The sequence below is a fragment of the Protopterus annectens genome, chromosome 5.part1, assembly GCF_019279795.1.
Source record: "Protopterus annectens isolate FY-2018-M chromosome 5.part1, PAN1.0, whole genome shotgun sequence".
Classification (NCBI taxonomy): Eukaryota; Metazoa; Chordata; order Ceratodontiformes; family Protopteridae; genus Protopterus; species Protopterus annectens.
The window spans coordinates 656,722,353-656,728,456 of record NC_056736.1 but is presented as its reverse complement, the minus strand read 5'-3'; the positions used below and the strand labels follow the sequence as shown (position 1 = coordinate 656,728,456).

At 40.2% G+C, this 6,104-nt stretch overlaps 1 protein-coding gene across 1 annotated transcript in view; it reads right to left on the bottom strand.

The window, feature by feature from the left end:
• Window positions 1-6,104, bottom strand: part of LNX2 (ligand of numb-protein X 2) — a 670,209-nt gene that overhangs the window by 499,462 nt on the left and 164,643 nt on the right. The gene's annotated exons all lie outside the window — the stretch shown is intronic.

Sequence of the window (6,104 nt, the reverse complement as noted above, 5' to 3'; positions counted from 1 at the left end):
ATAGTTCTACAACACTGCACAATTGTCTGGGTTTGGGAATATTCCCTTTCCTCAGTTTTGTGCAATCCTGAAGTTAGTATATATAACTAGCAAGCGGTCTGAATGGACACATTCTTTTAAGTTCTTGAGTTCATAGGTAAACACTAGGCCAACAACCACCAGGACCTTTATAAGCATAGCCACGCAACCCAAAACAGTTGTGTCCCCATGTAATTTGGGCTTCTATTTGGAGGGGTATGTTAGTTAGGAAGTTGCTAAAGGTTTTGTGGCAGGGTATGCTAATTAGGAAGTATTTTTTACAGCCTTTGTACACCACAGGTGTTTACAACAATAACTGCTCCTCAACAAAACATTAGAGGAGGTACCATTCTTTCTTTAACAGAGAGGGAAGAGTACAGGTGGATTTCCTTTTTTTACAGCAGACCATACCCTCCCCGGTTTAAATGAAGTTGAGTCAATAAAATCTGTTTTGAAATGCAAACATTTTAGATGAAATTGTTGTATTTTATTGGATGTTTTATAACATGTGACTGTGAACATTTGTTATTTAATGAGTATTGCATGTGAAAGAAAGCTTTTAATGCCTGATGAAGCACTGGTAAGGTGTAAAAGTTTGCATGTTGTTTGTGGGAATTAAACTGAGCCATTGGTGGAGGTGGGGGGGGGTTGGCTCTAAGTTTTGGCTTGGGTCCTGCTTCAGTTACCTTTATTTGCCATCCATCAGAGACACAGGGGCCCAGACTAGAGGTGAATTTATGATTTCCCATCTAATGGTCAAGGTTACATTTGACTAGGTTCAAGGATGGACTCTGCTTCACATGGATGGGAATCCTATTCGATAACATGGGGATCCTTTGAGACACATATTGATCTCGAAAGCATGTTCTATTTATGTTGCAAGCAAAGTTTAAATCATTGGATCTAGTGTTTTTGGTGCTGCTCATTTTGAGTAAGTGCAAAAGGTGCATCAGGGCTGGATCTGAGGATGCCTTATATGCCAGACAGAGATCGTCTCTCAGTAACCTGTAGGACACTGAGTATAGACATAGGGCCTTCATGCAATCTGTGTAGGAGAGTGTGTTAATACCCTGGATTCTCACGATGAGGAACCTTTGTGAGCATTCCAACTGTTGCATATTCTTGGTCAGGTGCATGCCACAGGGGTTACTGTATTCAATGATGGGTCTAATAAGGGCTGAATAAAGAGGCACTACAACTTCCTGGATGCCATACACTTACTTATATGTTGAATATACCAAACACCCAGACGTTGTCCTCATCTTTAAAGAGTTGATTAGTTAAGTGTGCAAATTGATTGAATGTTTAATGAGTGTAAAGCTTTCATATAAATTGGACTGTGGTTTTTATATAGTTATACGTCTGATGAAGCGGTTTGTGTACCGTGAAAGCGCTTACGTTTTTCTAATAAATTCATTATATATTTTTTACGTTCGATGTGGTTATTATCCTGCTGACTTCTTTGAGGACAACGTCTGGGTGTTTGGTATATTCTTCATTTGACTGCTTCTTGGGATTGTTGCTAATTACTTATATGTTGGGTAACACAAAATGATTTTCTTATTATCTTAGCACATGTGTTTCCAGACCCCAACTACCAGGTCAACTCTTAGAGGTGTTTTACTGATGGATTAGTTATTCTGGGTGGACTTTTTCCAAAAAGGCACTATGATGCATTTCTTGGCATTGAATTTTAATCCATGGCTTTGGCATCAGTCATTTGTCTGTGTAAGACCCTCTTGCAGGATGTTAGAATTGTGGTGGGAATCTACAATAGTTCCCAGTTTGCAGTCATCTGCAAATGTGGTGAGACAGAGACCCTTAATATTAGCCTTGACTTCTGAGAAGTGGAAGCCAAAAATGAGCATGGAGTCCTGAGGTACTCCACTAGTGACCGGTCTCTTGGTGGAGGTGGTCTCACCAGTCTTGACTTCTTGGGTACTATCTGTGAGCCAGCTGGCAATCCAGTGAGTTGTGTAGGGATTTCTACTATATTCTGAGTTTAACAATACATGAGTGGGCTACTGAATGCTTTTACCAAGTCAAGATAGGAGGTATACACCATTTTACCCTTGTCAATTGCTTTGGTGACCCTCTCAAAGAAATCAATTAAGTTTTGTAGGTAAGACCTTCCTTTGACAAAGCCAAACTGGGATGGGTCATGTGTCTGTAGGTTTTCAACATTTTTTTGATTATATCAATGATAATTTGTTCCATCACTTTTCATATTGGATTAATCAGACAAATGGGCCTGTAGGTTCCTGGGTCAGTTGATGGACTACCCTTGTGAAGAGGAATAACCATTGCAGTCCTCCATTTACAGGATACTTTGCCTGTTTTGTGGCTGTAGTTGAAAAGTGACTCAAGTGGTCCTGATAGGTCATGTTTCAAACCATTTAGAAGGCAACCAGGGATATTGTCAGTCCTTTTGGGCTTAGCAAGGGCTGCCATGACCTGCTCACTGCTGATAGCTGGGAGAGTTGCACTGGAAGGGATTTCACAGGAGGTGGGTGGGAGTGAGGGTAAAGTTGGAGCTGAATTTGTCAGCCAGCAGTTTCAGTATGTCACTCTGCTCTGTGAAGGTGGTCCCATTCACCACCAGTTCAGCACATTGCTGTGTGTTACCTTTAAGGCTTCAGACAAAGCTGTAGAAGGTCTTGTAGTTGCCCTTAGCCTGACAGGCTCTCCTGACCTCGTAATTGGCCTTTTTGGACTTTAACTAAACAGAAAACTAATTAATCAGTGAGCTTTTGTCATTATGAGAATTGCTCTTTCTGATTTTGGCCATTTTTTTTACCTTTTGTTATGTACCCTGTTAAGGCTAGGATTCAACCAGTGTGGTTTGTTTTGGGTGTTTGTTATGGGCTTACTTCTGGTAGGTACAGCAGCCTCTACGCAGCTATTAACATAATTATGCAGAGTTTCTAAGAACAATCCCGCATAGGTTGCTGTGAACTTGGATTTCAGGCAGGCACCGAATTTTGACAAACTGCTGCTAAATAAGAAGCAATTTGCATTAGAATAGTTCCTAACCTACAGGTTTAGCTGGGTTTTCTAATTTGATTTTTATTTTGTAATTTTGAAGGAGACAGCTTTGTGATCTGACTTCACCACTGAGGATGTGCATGGGTGGTGGTGGTGGGGGGGTGCATCACTCTACCATATGTCTGAACCTCTGGCCAGAGCATGCTCTACCTGGTCAAGGGTATTTGTGTTAGTAAAGTCCAGGAAACATTGTTACTGCAAGTTGGAGGCAGTGTACATTTTCCAGGCTATAGTGGGATAGTTAAAGTCTCCCATGAATAGTGCATTTGGCTGGATGGTTAAGTGTCTCTAGTAGGTTTAGGTATGAGTTGTGGAAGTCTTGCGGCAGAGATGGTGTACTACAGCTTGCTAGGATATGGTGACTTTACCTATGGTGATAGGTACATAGATGAACTCCAGGGCATCATCCTGTTTAACCAACCTAGTGGCATATTTGCGGATGATGTATACTGAGGCACATTCAGCTTTAGTCCCTGTCTGTGCAGCTGATGGTCTAAATGTGTAGAAGGCAGTAACGCTTGCCTTGCTGCAGTACTTTCAGGGGCTTTAAACCATGTCTCAGTTATGGCACAGATGTCTATATTCTCGAGAGTGAGGACAGCTTTAACATCTTTAGGGTCATTTGAGTTTTATTTGCTATTTTGGTTAGCTTGTCAATTTCACACTGCCTAAAAAAGGGCTCTAAGGGGGGTGGATAAAGTTTTAGCAAATACCTGGAAGCTGTGGGGTGGGTTACAGGCACAGATGTATCCATGGCAAAGCAACATAGTCTGTTAACCATGTCCTCCCACGCTGACAGATAATGAATCCCCTAAAATGACACCAGAAACTAAGTTAGTTGTTAAAAGTCAATCATTTTTTGTACATACTATGGCATCATCCTTGGGGAAGGTAGAATGCTGTTCAATGCAAGGCAAATACCTGTCTGTGGCACATATTCAGAGAGGCCCATAATGTCTCTCTTCATAATGTCTAATGAGGTATGTCTCAGATCATTAACACCCACATGGACTATGACAGAATCATACTGGAACCCTGTGGTATGATGACCTGAGTGTGTGTATAACCTAGAAGATCCTGGTTCCAGATAAGCAAATAACTGTTATCTTATCATTGTCCAATCTGGTGAGTGAGTCTCTCCTTGTCCAGTCTGGTGATTTCGGTGCATGCATAGTAGTGCATCAACATGCATAATTTCAAGTAATGTGATGTACGCTTGGAAAGTTGACTAACATGTAATAAGCTAGTATAATCATATATATATATATATATATATATATATATATATATATATATATATATATATAATACATACATACATACACATAAGCCAAAGGGCAAAAGGTGACACAGACAAACCATTCTGGAAAAACTGCAAGAAAGACCTAGACAAGCTAAAGTCTTCACTGTGTAATAAAACAAAGTCCAGAGCAGAACGGAGAATGAGACGGCCAACCAAAAGGTTTTTTTGTAAAACCAGCTTTAATCCTTAAAAGGATAAGTGCTTTCATTTTTGTACAATCAATGGCCAACTTTCTTGGAGCAGTGGGAGCTTATTTGGCAGATCAAGCTGGAAGCCCACAGGCACCCGGGTTTGAATGATATGATTAGTATAGCTCCAGTTTTAAAACTTAATTCTTTGGAAATTTACTAACAGAATTACTGCAATTTTCTACTTATCAATTTATTTGTTTATAATTTCTTTGATTATTTTTTAAGACAAGCGCAACAAATACTATTTGTATTTGTATATATTCCCTTTGTTATGGTGTGTATATGCCTTTACATTTCTGACTAACTTTCTGGCTGATGTAATGGATTGTGGGTGTGTTTCTAACTTCATGGAGGGAGATTTAAACAGTTCTGTTTGGATTTTTAAATGTATCTGAAGAAGTTTTTGGTCTACAAAAACAAAAGTGCTTATACTTTTAAGGATTAAAGCAGGTTTTACAAAAAATATTTTTGGTTGGACGTCTCATTCTCTCTGGTGCTGTGGACTGTGTTTTTTTGCTGGTCTGTTTGCTCGGTCTGCCTCTTTCAACAGTCTGTGTTTCCCACCATGGCCAGAGATGGCTTCCCAATCTTTGTTCAGTGACCTGGCTAGTGGGATATCTACCTTACAGCAGACACTTGGTCATCTCACTCTTCTTGTACAACAACTTATGCAGCATGTGGACAAAACATCTAATCCAGAACTGGTTCAAGGTAACATTAACATGCTGAAACTACACTGTAGGCTGATACCTCGAGCACTGGAGGGGCTATACAACCGGGACAGATATTTCAAAACTGTGCACCTTTTTCCCAGAATAACAGCAATGGGAGTATTATCAATGACCAGGTCCTGAACCTAAAGGAATGGATCGGGGCTACTATTGATTGTGAACACACCCAAACCACTGCGGACAGTAATTATTTGTTTGGCTTGTTGGACATGCTTGATTACAAACTTTTCAAACTTGAAAAGGTGCAGTTGGAGAATTTCTACTTTATCTTGAACATCAAGGTACAAAGGGTACCTAAAGGATTTCTTCAGTGGAGGTAACCCACAGCTTGGAGAAGGATCTGCAACTTCATAAGGAATTACTAGACTTATTCGACCGTCAGAAGTGCAAATACATGGAACTTCTGGTAAAACACAATTCTATTCTTGTGGAAAGGTTGTCAGCTGACGTGGCGGAGATTAATGACAGGGTGCTTAAACGTGTCCAATATGTTCAACTTAGATCGGAACATGCCCACATCTTTTCCAGTATAGAGCAGAGCATTATTAAATCTAAAAGGTAGAAATTGAAGAAATTTGAAAGGGACTATCTCAACAGTTCTGCTTACCCATCACCTCCAATTTCCCAGGCTTGGGGTGAACATACTTTTAACAACAATAAAAATAATGGGAACAATGGGCATGTAACTTGGGGAGCATCTTCTGGATCCCCAGAAGCAACATACACAGAAAACAACTTGGCTGTGGAAATGGTTACAACAATGAATCAGGGGTGGGATTTTTCCAAGTTACAGAGATCAGAACGGATTTGTTTACA